The following is a 17138-nucleotide window of genomic DNA, read 5'->3' as shown; positions in this document are numbered from 1 at the left end:
AAGCAGATTTTAACATGCATTTTAAACTGAGGGAATATTTTCTTTCTTGAAGTTTTTGGGGACATTGTATTAAAAAAATTATAAACTGGTTACATTTGCACTGAAATTTTGGACATCTCTATGTTTTTCATGTTCCCTCTCTCCCTGGAAATGAAGAATCTGCTAATATAGTTTCAGCAAGGATGACATCCACTTCATTTGTGTACTGCACTCCTCAGAAGTGATGGGCTTGTTTAAAAGTTAATCAGGAAAATCCTTTTCTAGAAAAGTGTACCATGCCCTAAAAGATCACTTTTGCAAATGTGGATTTTTTTTTCTGAGGGAAGAATCTCTTGCCCCTCCACCCTTCTATTGTGAAAAATTTTAAACTACAGTAAACTTAAATATTTTTAGTAAACATCCATGTACCTATCACCCAGATTTTGCCACCAATTTTTTGCTATACTTGTTTTATCACGTCTGTAGATCCATCCAACCCTGTATTGTCCACTACTCCATCTTATTTTCCTAATGCACAAATGTGGATTTTGGCTTACAGAATTTGCTTAAAATGATATCCACTGTTGGGGCTACTACAAAGCTTTCACTCTTTTCCTACTTACTTGAAAAGAACAACCTATGTTCACCTAGAGACTTCATTTGCCCTGGTGAGCTTGCGCTGCCTCAGTCAAAGGATGAAGCATGGCTCTGCTGATGGACTGTTAGCCATGGCTCAGTGAACTCAAGGCCACACTGACTCAATCTTGTGCTGTGTCTGTGGCTCAGGCTAAATGTAAGGTGTTCTGGGGTCCTTGTGCCTTAGATCATCATGAGTGACTGGGAACCATTATGTGCACAGTGTCCTTTCCTCTCCTTCTACTCTGTTTTCCTTGAAGTCAAATTAATATTCAGTCCCATTGGCCAGGTGTGGTGGTTCATACTTGTAATCCCAGCACTTTGAGAAGCCGGGATAGGAGTATCACTTGAGCCCAGGAGTTCAAGACCAGCCTGAGCAACATAGTGAGACCCAGTCTCTACAAAAATAAAAATAAAAATAAAAAATAGCCAGGCATGGTGGTGCACACCTTAGTCCTAGCTACACAGGAGGTTGAGGTGGGAGGATCACTTGAGCTCAGGAGATCAAGGCTGCAGTGGGCCATGATTGTGCCACTGCACTCCAATCTTGGTGACAAACTGAGATCCTGTGTCTGAAAAAAACCATGAAAAACAATTCAGTCCCACCGTCATTTCTCTAGATTAGGCATTGGCCACCCACAGCTAGCATACCAAAATTCAGGTCTTTATTATTTTTACTTGCCTACAGGAACAGCTGAGAACATATCCTGGGTCTTGTCGTGTCCTTCATCTTCGATTTTTGCACTTTGCTCCTGCTTCCTGGTGGCCCTTCTTTGCCTTACCCACAGAAACCGTATGATATCTCCCTCTGACTGTCCACTCCAAGCTGCCCTTCCCCAAAATATGCTAAACTTTAAAACTACTCTTACTCTTCAGTCAAAATGTTTATTCTTACATTATAACAGATCTCAGATGGGAGAACATGACTAAGGATTAACTAAAGACACTTACACTAAGGTATAAGTGGATGATAGACCTTATCTTCACAGAGATTACATTGTATTTATTTATATTTTTTTGAGACAGGGTCTCACTCTGTCACCCAGGCTGGAGTGCAGTGACACAATCTCGGCTCACTGCAACCCCCTACCTCCCAGGCTTAAACAATCCTCCCGCCCCAACCTCCCAAGTAGCTGGTACTACAGATACACGTCACCACAACCAGCTAATTTTTGTATTTTTTTGTGGAGGCCGGGTCTCACTATGTTGCCCAGGCTGGTCTCAGACTCCTGAGCTCAATTGATTCTCCCAACTTGGCCTCCCAGTGTTGGGATTACAGGCGTGAGCCACCACACCCAGCCTTAGACATTGCATTTTAAAAGAAAAAGGTGCTTATTAGCTCAAATGGATCTTAAAATGGTAGTATATGTGAGATATCACGAGGTAGGCCCATCTGGATTAGTGATCTTTGTCTACTTCCAGACCTGTGCTTGCTCTGTTCCCTTTACCCCAGTGTAAGGAATTTGTTATGTCTGACTCTTCAGAGAAGTTGGCAACCCCTGCTCTGGATCTTCAGCACAAAAGGCATACTCCTTTTATTTGAGCTTGTTTCCCATGCCACTGTCTTGAGTAAATAACATCTTAAACTATCATAGGTAGTTTCTGGAAAGCTTAGGAGTTTTCTAAGCATGGGACACATGCACAGAACATCTGGGTGGTGGGCTTTTAGCAATGCTTCAAGGGTCCCAGTATCACTCAGAGCTGGGCACCATTTGTCAGGGTGGGCATTTGGAAGCTCCTAAAGTAAAAAAGTCTGTTTTATTATTGGTTTATCTCAAATGAGTTTTGGGGTCATAGACTGCCATATTGTGCCCAAACTTGTTGCCCAGATTTCCACATTTTTATAGTGTACTCAATGCTTGTTTTTTTAAAAAAAATTTTTATATTAGAAATTGTTATTTACGTTTTGTTGGCAACATAACCATAACACACCCTACAAAACCAAAGTAATCACAATAATTTCTTATACTTGTTATAAGTTAGGATTTCCAAAGTACTTTTATGTATGCTATCTTATTTCATACAGCAGTGCTGACACATATGCAGGGCAGATATATAGATGCCCACTTTGTAGATGAGAAAATGGAGGCTCAGAGAAGTGAGATGATTTTCTCAGGGTCTAACAGCTAATGAGGGTCAGAACTCAATTTCCCATTTTCCAACTCCTAGATTATAGGACCACACTAATTGGGTTGATGAGAAAACCAACTTCTGAGAGGACTGATTGTATGAAATGGAAAGATCTGTGTTGGTATATGATCCCTAAGATTGAGCTTTGTATGGTGGCACTTCCGTTCTTCCTCAAGAACTGAGCTTAATGATTATTCAAACTTGGTAAAATGCTCTGTAGCTAAGAATTATTACAGAAAGAGAGTGTGTTGAGCTCTGGGGCCAGCATGTTATATAAGATCTGGGTGGAATCTTTGTGCTGTCCATTCCTACAAAATAAGATTAATCCTACCCCAGCAGATGACTCACTACCACACATCTGAAGACAGCAAGAACTAATAGCAGTTCTAGCCACTTGGCCGAAGAAATCCTCAACTTGGGTCACCTTGTGAATCTTTCAGACCAATCCCTCCACCCTTCTTAGCTGTCCCAAGGGTTCACATTCTTTCTATCTTTGCCTCTATGAATAAGTGTCAACTCTGATCAGCAACAAAAGTTGGATGCTAAAAGCAAACTGGGGAAATGCCAATTTCTAAAGTCTTTGAAGACTGTGTTGCATCAAGCCTTCCCAAGAACCTCTCACCTGCATCCAAGCCAAACATTATATACAGGGCTTAGTGCAACACTGTGTTTCCTTTGGTTTTAAAAGAGAACTTTAAAACCAAATCCAATCTCTTATTAATGAGCTTTGAACCATTAGCCACCGTTGGGTAGTCGAAGTGGAACAAGTACAAGTATTATTGCTTATCTTCAGGCTGGATCTACTCACCAAAATCATTGGTTGAAAAGTAAAAAAATAAAAAATACAGCAGTCAGAGCAGTTTTTGGTGTCATGTAGACAAAAATGTGCAGAAACAGTGTATACCTGCACACAGAATTCAGGAAGCTGGTTTGTATCAAAAGATGAAGCCTAGTTTTAGAATGTGTGTAGTCCATCACATAGGATGTTCAAAAGAAAGCTACTCTTTGGGGAGGGTCAGAGACAAATGATAGATCAAACTAAAGAGGCAGATTGCTTTTTAAAGAGATGGAGCCAGGCATGGTGGCTCATGCCTATAATCCCAGCACTTTGGGAGGCCAAGGCAGGAGGACTGATTGAGCTCAGGAGTTAGAAACCAGCCTGGGCAACTTAGCAAGACCTTGTCTCTACTAAAAGTAAAAAAAAAAAAAAAAATCAGCTGGGCATGTTGGCTCATGCCTGCAGTCCCAGCTAATCAGGAGGCTGAGGTTGGAGGATCGCTTGAGCCCAGGATTACAAGGCTACAGTGAGCCATGATTGTGCCACTGCACTCCAGCCTGGGCGACAGAGTGAGATCCTGTCTCAAAAGAATAAAACAAAATTTAAAGACATGGAGTTATCAAAGCTAATCAGAAGAAGAGATTTAAGCATCATGCTCAACTCTGAAACCCAACTTCTGTCACTTAGTATCAGTATCTGTCTTTGATACTGAAAATTCACATGATTGGAAACGATTCTGTCTTGGTGTTGAGTGGTTACCGTCAAGTCAACCAGTGATCCAAATCATTCAGATACCGTGCAAGAAACTAGTCATGAGAAGCTTGATATTTTTTTTCATCAAAAATGTCTCAACCTCATTTGGACAGAAATGGAAAATGACATTTGAAACTTTAATCCGTTAATATGTAGTCTGGTTCTTTCCGAAGGTTGCAAGGTTTCCAAGTTCTGAAACTCATAACTAACTGACCATATGGAAACAGAATGTTCTACAAATCTTGGCTTCCCGAATATTGTCAGAGTATGAGTGACTCTCATTGACACTGTGCAGGAACATACATGGATGACTGCCTGCATGTATGTTCCTGCCAGGGCAAGCCCTTTCCTCTCATAAGACGAGTCTCCTTACCAGGACAAGACCATTGAATGTTAAATTTCCACCACCAAGCCTTTGCTCTTGCTGCTCCCTTACCCCATACAAAGTGCCAGCCTTGCTTATCCTTCAAGATCCATCTCTGATTCCACCTGATATGGTTTGAGTCTGTGTCCTTGCCCAAATCTCATGTTGAATTGTAATCCCCAGTGTTGGAGAAGGGGCCTGGTGGGAGGTGATTGGATCATGGGGGCGAATTTCCCCCTTGCTGTTCTTGTGATGGTGAGTTTTCATGAGATCTGGCTGTTTAAAGGTATGTAGCACCTCCCCCTTCGCTCTCTTCCTCCTGCTCCAAACATGTAGGGACATGCCTGCTTCCCTGTTTTCTGGGCGACAGAGCGAGACCCTATCTCTCTCTCTCTCTCTCTCTCTCTATATATATATATATACACACGTATATATATACATATGTATATATATGTATACACGTATATATATACATATGTATATATGTATATATATACGTATATGTATATGTATATATATGTATATATATACACACACATACGTGTATATATATATATACACACATACATATATATATATATTCTAAATTATTCCTACGCTTTTATGCTGGTCAAATTCATTTCTGATCAATACATAATACACCATGATTGTAAGTTTCCTGAGGCCTCCCCAGCCATGCTTTCTGTACAGCCTGCAGAACCATGAGTCAATTAAACCTCTTTTCTTCAAAAATTACCCAGTCTCACATAGTTCTTTATAGCAACGTAAGAACTGACTAACACACCACCTTCCCATGAAACTTTCTGTGACTACTCCCCCAATTGGGATCTCTGCAGTTTCTCATAGCCCATGGGACTTATCATTGATACAACACAAGTTGAGACTCTTTGTTGGTCTTGCTGTCCCCACTTACTACTCTGCTCTAGTCCATTCTCTAATCATATCCTAACTACCACAGCTCAACTCCCAAATGAGTCCCACAGAGAACAAGAGTGGGCTTGAAAGTCAGACAGATGTGTCTTCAATGTGGAGCCCTTCTACTTTTTCTAGGTCTGAGAATGGTTGAAATACCCACTCAGAGCTTCTCTCAGTTTCTTCATCCACTAGGAACAATGGTACCCATATCACAGGGTTGTTGTGAGAGACATTTGTAATGTGACAATGGCACAAGGCATGGTACATACTAAGCAGATTTAATAAATGGTAGATATGTCTGTACTTCCCCATGTCCTGTGCAGGATACAAAATGGGTAATGGGTCATAACTTGAGTAATGAATATATTTTCAATGCAGCATCCCTGATCATTGGATTATAAAATAATAATTCTGGAGTTATAAGGCTGGGAAAGGTTATAAGATATCATCTTACTATGATGTATTTATTAATATGGAAATATGTTCACAAACTATCATTAAACCAAAAAGGTACTTTTTTAAATAGAAACTTCGGGCCTGTATGCATTTGGCCACATGTGTGTGCACCTTTGTGCGTAGGTAAAATATCTTTATCTATACTTATATAGTTAGATTAAGAAGTACACACTAAACAGTGGCTAACCAAAATGTTAACAATGGTTATCTCTGATTAATAGGATTGTAGACCATTTATCTGTATTAATACATTAAATATTTATTATTATAAGTACTATTTATAATATTGTATAATTGTTCTTATCTGTATTAATTTTTCTGTATTAAGTTTTTATTATGAACATGTACTACTTGTGTAAACAAGGCATAATACATGATTTTTAAAATGCCATATATAAAATTAAAGTATGAATAGAGATAGGGGCTTGGAGGTAGGGAAAATGCAAAAATAAAAAAACAACTTTTTAGGATCATGGGATTAGGGGTGCTTTCTCAGCCCCCAAATTTTCTGTTTTGTTATCTTTCACTTGTTCTTCTTTCATGACCTTTGCAATAGATTTTAGTTTATACAAATCATTTCCTAGGCCAGATGCAGTGGCTCATGCCTGCAATCCCAGCATTTTGGGAGGCTGAGGTGGCAGGATCACTTGAGCCCAGGAGTTCGAGACCAGCCTGTCCAACACGGTGAAACCCTGTCTTTACCAAAAAATACAAAAATTAGCCAGGCGTGGTGGTGTATGCGTATAGTCCCAGCCACTTAGGGGACTGAGGTAGGAGAATCACCTGAGCCTGGGAGGTCGAGGCTGCAGTGAGCTGTGATTGTGCCACTGCACTCCAGCCTGGGAAACAGAGTGACACCCTGTCTCAAAAAAAAAATCATTTTCTAAATTATTCCTATGCTTTTATGCTGGCAAAATTAATTTCTGGTCAATACATAATCAGGCTGTTATTGACAAGGCAGTATTCTAAGAAGGGAGTCTTCTTCAACATCTAGAATTATCAAAATGTATAAAATAGACTGACTATGTCTTGACCAATCTGTTAACTGGCTTCTTTCTGGTGGACCCCAGTTATTTTGACTCTGGTACTCAGTGTCATGTGGATCCTGCCTAGAGTTTCCCAATTGTTCCACAGCTCTGGGAACTGAAAAGCTCTTGTGCTGGTGGCTAGGGAGGGAGAAAAGCCTCTGCATGTGTGCATCAGCCTATTGGAGTTGCCTTTTGTGAGGCTAGAAGCATGGTGCCTGCCAGAGCTGTGAGTAGCCCTGGGATGCACACTGTCCTTCCTTCCCATCTGCTCTGCCAGCAGTTGTCCTGTCCCAGTAAGTACCTTCCCCTCTATGCCACCCTGTCATGGTGGCCAGCTCAAGACTGGGATATGGAGCTCTTATTCACAGCCCACATGAACACAACCTGGATTTGTAGCAGAGGTAGAGGAATAAACGGGGCCAAGGCCAGGGGACACAGGATAGAGTTGGAGAAGGTCTGTTCTTTTTTCTATTGACTTTAGGAACAGGTGACTGTATGGTTACAGTGGCTGCCTAGATTTTAAACTCAGTTTGTTTTACAGTTTCAACAACAAGATTAGAAAATATTTATTGAGTTCTTACTATTTGCTAGATACTTAGTGATATGGTTTGGCTGTTTCCCCACCCAAATCTTATCTTGAATTGTAATTCTCATAATCCCCACCTGTCATGGGAGGAACCTGGTGGGAGGTAACTGAATCATGGGGGCAGTTACCTCCATGCTGTTCTCGTGACAGTGAGTTCTCACGAGATCTGATGGTTTTATAAGGGGCTTTTCCCCCTTTTGCTTGTCACCTCTCTTCCTGCTGCCATGTGAAGAAGGGTATTTCTGCTTCCCCCTTTCCACCATGATTATAAGTTCCCTGAGGCCTTTCCAGACACGTTAAACTGTAAGTCCATTAAATCTCTTTCCTTTACAAATTACCCAGTTAGCAGCATGAGAATGGACTAATACACTTAGCTATACTAAGGAGATACACTGGTGAACAAAACAGACAAAACACTCTTCCCTCACTGACTTTACATTATACTGTTGTAGAGATTCTCTCAAACCTGATGATGGCTTTCTGATTCTGATCAAAACAGAAAATAAGGTAATGAACTCTGGATTAAGAATCATCTGAGACACTTACCTGGCAGTGGAAATACCATGATCACGAAGGTGGTTTTTCCATGGCCAGCCTTATCCATTGCACTCAGATGTGCTGACCCCTGCAATTTCCCCAAATGTGAAAAACTTGACTGCATAATTTGTGATAGTAGGACTTTCATTCACACTTTCCCCAGGGGAAAAAGAGAAAGGAAATAGACGAGCACATTTGACATTTCTCAGTGGTGTGGCAGATCTCTAGGGCTTTATCTCCTTGTCTCATTCAGAGTGTGCCTCTTCCAGGAAATAGGCATTTACATTATGAACACTTACTTTGATCTATTCTGCATGATCTTTGATATCCTCTGTCATTTTGGAAAATAGCCCCAGAATCCAGACTTTCAGCTTTTGGGACAAGGTAAGCATAGGGAGTAGACAAAATTCCTTTCACCAAGAGGTGGAAGAAAGTGTAGTCTGTCTTACTACAAATAGATGTAATGAGGTGGAAGAAAGTGTAGTCTGTCTTATTACATATAGATGTAATGCTGGGAGTGTAATTTTCTAATAACAGTAAAAGAGAATGTCATAGAAGATACACAGCCTGCTAAAGAAGAATTATTTTATATAAAATGTAACAATGTCACAACATGATTTGTGTACAATGTTCTGATTATATTTATATCTTTGTTTTTGTTGCTGTTGTTGTTGTTTACTTGTTTTAGAGACAGGGTCTCACTCTGTCGCCCAGGCTGGAGTGCAATGGTGTAGTCATGGTTCACTGTAGCCTTGAACTCCTGGGCTCAAGTGACCCTCCCACCCTGGCTTCATAAGTAGCTAGGATTACAGGTATGTGCCACCATGCACAGATCATTTTTAATTTTTTTTATAGAGATGGAGTCTCACTATGTTGCCCAAGCTGGTATGGAACTCCTGGCCTCAAGTGATCCTCCTGCCTCAGTCTCCTAAATTGCTGGGATTACAGGCATGAGCCACTGTGCCCAGTCTGTCTTAATTTTAAGACTGCTAAAGAGTGGGACTTTTCGGCAAAATACTTAACTAAGATGTCCCATATTTAGCTTAGATCTTTCCCAGATTGGCTTAGAAAATATGAGTTTGTCCATTTGTCAGTTTTCTTTGGTGAAGAAGACTGTGTGTGTCTGTGTGTGTGTGTGTGTGTTGGGGGGGATATTCAAGAATATAGAGAGTTGTTTTGTTCAAAGAACATGGCCTGAAGCTTATGACAATGCTTTATCAAACCCCCTAGCACTGGAATCTAGCCACTGATTTTTATTAAACTTTGGAGCTTTTGCAATTCTCACTGAGCTGAGGTCAGAGCTGGTGAAGCGCTGCCCCACTGCATGCCCTGATAACCACAGCCTCTTGGTATATCATCTTAATGGCCAATGGAACCTCCTTCTCTTCCTCTCCACCATGACTGACATTTTCAGAAATGCCCCAAAATGGCACTAAACGATGTGCAAACACACCAGATGGATTGCTAATCTCTTTTCGATGCTTTCTTAATGGTGAATTCATAGCCCCTTGGAGCAAACTCAATTTCTCTCTGTGCACTCTATTTTCACTTTTACAATTTTAGAAGAAATCATTTTGGCAAACATATTTTGTGACTTGGATGAGAGGTAATTTATACAATTGCTTTACCTAGTACAACAACAAGCAGCAACTCCCGTCACAAGAGGATGGACGGCTATTCATCAATCACAGCTGAGACATATAAATGGGTCTGGAGCCTTTTATGTGGCTGAAACCATGAACTTGGGGGCTACTTAAGGCAAATCTTGTTTCTTTGGGGGGAGGGCAGTGCAGATAAAAGCAAAAGTCAGCTCTTTGGATCTTCACCTTTATATTAATCACCAGATCTTAAGAGAGCCTCAAATGAGCCCAACAGAGAGGATACAACTTTAATGGTACAAATGACACAGTGCTAAGGGTGGGCACCGCCAGGTCATCCACGCCAGGGATGCACCTGTGGCCCCAATCCTTGAGGGTGATTGGGCAACTGAGTGATACAACATGATCATTTCTCCCAATGGACCAGTCAGCCCACTGCATATTTTTCCTGGGAGTGCCTGTTGTCACCCCTAGTGAAATTCCCAAATCTGCCCAGAAGATGTTGCTTTACACCTCAGGCTCAGCAAAAATTTTAACATTTTTGAACACACATACACAGACACACACAATCACACAGAAAACACAACCTTGGATGGAGGAGCTCTTATCTATGGAGCTGCATGTGTTTCCTCTACACCATTGGTTTATAACTATGGCTGCACATTAAAATTACCTGGGAAGCTTTTAAAATTCTCAAATGTCCAGTCCCGCCACAGACCAATTGAATCACAATTGTTAGGGGTGGGACCCAGGAGCCAATATTTTTCTTGAGCTCACTATGTTATTCTGATGTGCCGCCAAGTCTGTGAACCACTGCTTTAAGCAGTTAAGGCCGATAAAGGAAATGGGTCTCTAACTTTAGTGCATACTGGAATCAACTAGTGAGCTTGTTAAAATGCAGATTCAGTAGGTCTGGGCTTGAGGCCTGAGATTCTATATTTTTAACAAGCTCCTTAGGCAATTTTGAGGATGGTGGTCCATGGACCACATGTTGAGAACCCTGGCTAGAGAATTCTACTCTGGAACTTGCATGTGTCTCAAGCCTCTTTTATTATTTAATTTCAAAATGGCCCTCTCCTCTCAAACAGCTTCCTCTTCTGCAAGTGCATATGTGGGAGGGTATAGTCCCTGGGGGGATAATCAGGTCAGTAAATTCAGACCCTTCACCTTGTAGTATCCAGAAGAGCCAAGACAATACATCAAAGGGATGAGGAGGCATGGGGTTGGGTTTGGAGATGGACAGAGCAACAGGAAAGAGGAAAGGGGCTAGTTTTAGTCTAGTAGGTACTGGAGGTGGAATTCAGATTTGGAGTTAGGAAGTCACTCTGGGCGGGGTGCAGTGTCTGATGCCTGTAATCTCAGCACTGTGGGAGGCCAAGGTGAGAGGACTGCTTGAGGCTAGGAGTTTGAGACCAGCCTGGGCAATGTAGTGAGACCCCATTTCTACAATTTTTTTTAAATTAGGTGGGCATGGTGGTGTGTGCCTGTAGTCCCAGCTACTTGGGAGGCTGAGGTGGGAAGATTGCTCGAGGCCAGGAGTTCAAAGCTGCAGTTAGCTATAATCACACCACTGCACTCCAGCCTGGGCAACAGAGAGAGCCTGTTCCAAAAAAGAAGAAGAAAAGAAAGAAAGAAAGAAAGAAAATAAGGAGAAGGAGAGGAAATAATCCCTGTGTTGGATAGTCAGAGTTGGGAAGATCAGTCCCTGCAGCACACCACCCAAAAGGTAGGATATACTCAACCTGGGCCTAGACAAAGACATCCTACCAAGGGTTCTGGAGGGTGCCTCCATAGTTACACCTCCTACCTATACAACCCCCACCTGTACAGCATTGTTTCTTGTCCAGCTTTTCTGTTTTTGCTGAACCCCAGGAGAACATTGTGGGTATTGCTGCTGCTAAGCAACTATAAGATAAAGGGAAAGGGATGAAGTGGGGAGGGACCATAGCCATGAGAAAGAGATCTTAAGTGTATCTTGTAATTGCATAAGCTTACTAGATAGTTATCCATTCTTCTGTGTATTTTGCTGCCCATTCCACAGACTCAACTGATGTGGAATTAGAGTGCACAGCCCTTAATGCCAGGTAACAAGCAAAATGCTACATGGAAAGAGTATGGATTTTGCAGGTAGACCAGGGCTCCCATCCCACCTCTGCCACTTAAAAATGGTGTGGCCTCCCCATGTCCCCCATGTGATAGTAACACCTCTGTTGAGTCTCTCTGTTGGGGGTGGGAGAGCATGAAATTAGAAAAGGCTTCAGAGAGGAGGTCGAAGGTGGAGTAAGATTTCCATGGGCACAGATAGAAGGGAAGAACTTCCTAGGAGGAGGTAAGGATATGCAAAAGACTGGAAAGGATGGTCGCTGTACTGTTAGAATTTGTTACTGGGATCAATCCAGGTGGCTGCCATACAGTACTTTGTTGTTGTTTACCATATTTGTTTTCAACTTGTAGTTTGCATTTAGCTTGCTCTGACCAATCAGGAGGCGGGTATGAGTTACTTTGTTATTTCTTTGCACTGGAATTTGCAGAACATTGGCAACCTAACAAGTGCAAACCCCCAAGTACAAATCTGGGTCCTTTCTACAACATCCAGCCCTATGCTAACTGATCCCGGTGTTTTCAACACTACATTGCACCCAACTCTAATGTTTTCCCATATTCCCCACCTGGTAGCAGCAAGAGAGCCCATTACCTGTTAGAGAGGGAAAGGATCAGTGAACACATGATCACTGATGATCGAGAAGGCTGCATTTGAGTGGGATCCTGACAGGTGGGCAGAGATGGAGGGAAAGGACATTCTAGTAAGAGGCTGATTACTCTTAAATAGTGGTCTATAGCACAGACATTGGTGCTAGAGGGTCATGGATTCAAACTCTAGCATGGCCATTTCCTAGTTCTACTCATGATCCCCCTCCTCAGTCCTCTCTCACCCCACATCCATTCTCCCAGTCGTATAAACACTCTCCTAACTGCCCATGCTCAGTTAGATCTTTGCCTATCCTGTGTATCTGATCTTCAATGCCTGCACAATCCCCTTCCTGTAACCCACTTATGGTACATTGTCAGAATAGTCAGGCCATGACTTACTAGCTGTAAGATGCTGAGAAAGTTGCTTAACTTCTACGAGCTTCAGTTTCTTTATTTGTAAAATGGGGATATTAAAAGCACTCCCTTAGCCAGGCATGGTGGCCTGCTCCTGTCATCCTAGCTACTCACAAGGCTGAGGTGGAAGGATTGCTTGAGCCCAGGAAGCAGAGGTTGCAGTGTGCTGAGATCACACCACTGCACTTCAGCCTGGGCAACAGAGACCCTGCCTCAAAACAAACAAACAAAAAGCACTCCCTTATAGGATTGTTATAGGAATTAAATAAAATACCTTGTATAAAATTCTTAGCATCGTGCCTGGAACACAGTAAAGTCTTAGCATATTATTTAATAGCTCCTTATACTGGAGCTGTTACTATTACCCACTCCAAGAATTATGCTAAGTGTTGGGAATACAGTGAACAAGAAAGACAAAGTACCACCCTCCACCACATGGAGCTTACACTCTAAAAGCGGGAGACAGTCAATAATAAACAAGCCAGTAAATATACATGAAGTCAAATGGCAACAAGTTCTAAAGAAAAATTCAAGCAGGGTTGGTGGATGGGGACTTTTGGGACAGTGAGACATTGAGTGATCAGGGAAGACCTCACATAGGAAGTGTCTATTGAGCTGAGACCTGAAAACACAGGAAAGTGAGAGTGAGTCATGGAGAGATTTGAAGAAAAGAGCTTTCCCTGTAGAGGGAAGAGCAAGTGCAAAGACCCCAAGGCAGGAGAGTTCTTAATGTGTTTAGAATAGCAAGGACGGTTTATTTATTTAGTAAATGCAGGTGTTTGCTTAAAGGGATACATGGTTGTCCATATCTGTATGTTTATCTGAAAGTCCTAAATACTGAAAGTCATGGAGAAGAAGGTAATTGTGAAATCTGATGGTCCTTCCTGGATCCTTGAATGCTGCTGCTCTCCTGTGCTGTGGACCTTTGGGTCATGCCTGCCTGTGCTATACATGTTTAACTTAGAGTACCCAGAGAAGGGAAGAAGCCTTCCTTTGATTCTCAGTGTAAGGCTGAGAATAAGGTTCCAAATCCATATACCGGATTTTTATGGATCAATGACTCATCCTTTTTTCATTCTTCCACTCAACAAGCATTTATGACTTACTTTCTTTAGGTATAACTATGCTAAATTCTGTGAAAGATACAAATAATTCTAGGACAACAGGCCCAGCCATCTTGAAGCCTTTTTGGAAACATTCGGGATAAATCATAATTTGTAGAACTATACAATCTCAGTCTTTAAGAACTAGAAGTGAGAAGACATACATATATGAACAGCTAAGAAAATGGTGATTAGTATTAATCACAGTCCTAGACAGTTGTATAGAAATAGCACAATGTAGTGAATGATGGCATGTGAGATGAGTTATGCAAATAAGGAAAACTATAGCAGTTGGTCAGGAGAGGCATCCTGGAAGTAGAGAGGCTCAGGTTGGGCCTTAAAATCTATGCAGGGGCATAGAGGAGGAAAGAAAGAACAAGAGAGCAAAATGCCAACCGTTTTGAGATGACCACTCCTGAGAAAAACATATGCTAAATCAGTCATGCTAGCTAGCTAGCTCTCTGCCATTATGATTCATGATCCATCATCTGGAGTTGTCATAACTTTTGTAACACATCTGTTCTCTAAAATCCTATGTATTTATACATTCCACATGACAAGTGAACTCGAATTCATAAAATAATAGTATCCCTGATTTCCTGAGAACTTGGGCCTAAGGTAGCAATTGGTTTTAGATTTAATGTGCTTCTAGCTCATGCAAATGATTCCAAATTGCCATATGAAGATGGATGCCTTTTCCAACTTGGGTACGCTTTGATAGCAGAGGTGACTAGGGCATCTTTTTCAAGTTCAGGCAGAAAAATACCTGCAAAGGCCCAGATACCTAGGCCAAATAACTTTGGTTGGCCTGATAAAGTTGTTTCTCTTGTGGGCTTCCAGGCTCAGTGGGTGTGGTGGCTGTATCCAGTGAGCTCAGCTCTGGCTGTTTTTTCACGTAGAACAGTGTAATCTAGTCTCTTGGACTGGGCTGGATCTTTGTTTTTAATTACAATGGCGTACTGAGAATGGACTGGGTTCTTACTTTTGTTCTTTACTTAGGTTAACTCAAACCATTCCTTTAGTTTCCTTCCTTCCTTCCTTCCTTCCTTCCTTCCTTCCTTCCTTCCTTCCTCCCTCCCTCCCTCCCTCCCTTCTTTCCTCCCTCCCTTCCTCCCTCCTTCTCTTTTTCTTTCTCTTTCTCTCTCTTTCTCCTTCCTCCTACTTCTCCTTTCCTTTCCTTTCCTTTCTCCTTTTCTTCTTTCTTCCTTTCTTTCTCTCTCTCTCTCTCTCTCTTTTGGGGTCTTGCTCTGTCACCCAGGCTGGAGTGCAGTGGCACAATCATGGCTCACTGCACCTATATTCCTGGGCTCAAGTGGCCCTCCCACCTTAGCCTCCCAAGTAGCTGCGACCACAGGTGCACATCACCATGCCTGGCTAGTTTTTTAAAATTTTTTGTGGAGATGGGAGTCTCACTATGTTGCTCAGGCTGGTCTCAAACTCCTGGGCTCAGGTGATCCTCCTGCCTCGGCCTCCCAAAGTGCTGGGATTACAGATGTGAGCCACCATGCCCGACGCTTCCTTGTTCTTCTTTTCTCCAGAAGATAATTTTGGAAATCCAAGTTCTTAAGATTGTGCCTAGGATAATAAAGTCCAGAGAGTGGAGGTAACTCATCTGCATTAGCACTGTTAGTATTTGTTCCAACTGGTTTGCAACTGCCCAACTTTGGTGACAGAGCCAGGATCTATTGATGACTTCTGAAGGTAGAAGCCATAAGGCCTAGTGGTGAAGTGTGCTTGACAGATGAATGAATAAAGAAAGTGGGGGATGTGTTCTTATATTTATAAAATGGAATATTATTTGGCCTTAAAAATAAGGAAAGCCTGCCATTTTTGACAATACGGATGAACCTGGAAGACACTGTTAAGTGAAATAGGCCAGACACATAAAGACAAATACTGAATGATCTCACTTGTATATGGAATCTATAATAGTCAAACTCATAGAAGCAGAGAATATAATAGTGGTTGCCAGGGGCTGAGGCATGGGGAAAATGAGGAGTTCTTGTTCAATGGATATAGAATTTCAGTTATGCTAGATGAATAAATTGTAGAAATCTTCTGTACAACACCATGCCTATAGTAACAATACAGTAGTGTATACTTGAAATTTGCTGAAAAGGTACATCTTTAGTGTTTTCATCACACAAAAAAGAAAGTGATAACTATGTATGGTGATGGATATGTTAATTAGCTTAATCGTGGTGATCACTTCACAATGCATACATATACCAAAGCATCAAGTTGTGGGCCAGGCGTGGTGGCTCATACCTGTAATCCCAGCAATTTGGGTGGCTGAGGCAAGTGGATCATTCGAGGTCAAGAGTTTGAGACCAGTCTGGCTAACATGGTGAAACCCTGTCTCTACTGAAAATACAAAAATTAGCTGGGTGGTAGTGGCACACGTCTGTCATCCCAGCTACTCAGGAGGCTGAGGCCGGAGAATCGCTTGAACCTTGGAGGCAGAGGTTGCAGTGAGCCAAGATCATGCCACTGCACTCCAGTCTGGGTGACAGAGTGAGACCCTGTCTCAAAAAAAAAAAAATCAAGTCGTGCACCTTAAATACAATTTTTGTCAATTGTACTGCAACAAAGCTGAAAGCAACAAAGCTGAAAAAATAACACTGATGTTAGTTACCATGTATTGAGTGTTTATATGGTGCCAGACAGTCTGCTAATCTGATCTTTCCAACAACTCTGTGAGGTAGGTACTATTATTTAATATCCTCTTTTTATAGATGGGGAAACTGAGGCTCAGGAAGACTAACTGACATGCCCAGGTTCTTGTTGCCAGTAAGCAGCAGTCCTTCTGGTGGTTGGTCAGATTTGGGGTGTTAGTCCTAGCTTAGTCTTTCTGATTTACTTAATATTTTCATCTGTTTTCTGCAAAATTGGATAATAAAAGCCCATACCTAACAGGGTGTCTGTGAAGATGGAATTAGATAACATCTACAAAGTGCTTCATGGGGCCTGGCATATAGTAAGTGCCTATAAATGGTAGCTGCTCTTGTTATTAACCTGGTCTCTGGGCTATGAGACCTAGAGCTGCATTGTCTCTGTTCTGGGCAATATGCAGGTTTTGCTGAGCTGCCAGAATACACATCCGTTTGTATCTACCTCATTTGATGGAGCAGTGTGCATGCTCCAGTGCAAATACTGCAAAGGGTGCCAAT

The 17138-nt window shown here is 41.8% G+C and overlaps 1 pseudogene; it reads left to right on the top strand.

Annotated features, from left to right (window-relative positions):
• The first annotated feature begins 8163 nt into the window (after window positions 1-8163).
• LOC115932582 (uncharacterized) lies at window positions 8164-8307 on the top strand (annotated as a pseudogene).
• Window positions 8308-17138: the final 8831 nt, after the last annotated feature.

The sequence above is a fragment of the Gorilla gorilla genome, chromosome X (genome assembly GCF_029281585.2).
Source record: "Gorilla gorilla gorilla isolate KB3781 chromosome X, NHGRI_mGorGor1-v2.1_pri, whole genome shotgun sequence".
In the NCBI taxonomy this organism is placed as follows: domain Eukaryota; kingdom Metazoa; phylum Chordata; class Mammalia; order Primates; family Hominidae; genus Gorilla; species Gorilla gorilla.
The sequence above is the reverse complement of the archived record's forward strand: the minus strand, read 5'-3'. Positions and strand labels throughout refer to the sequence as shown.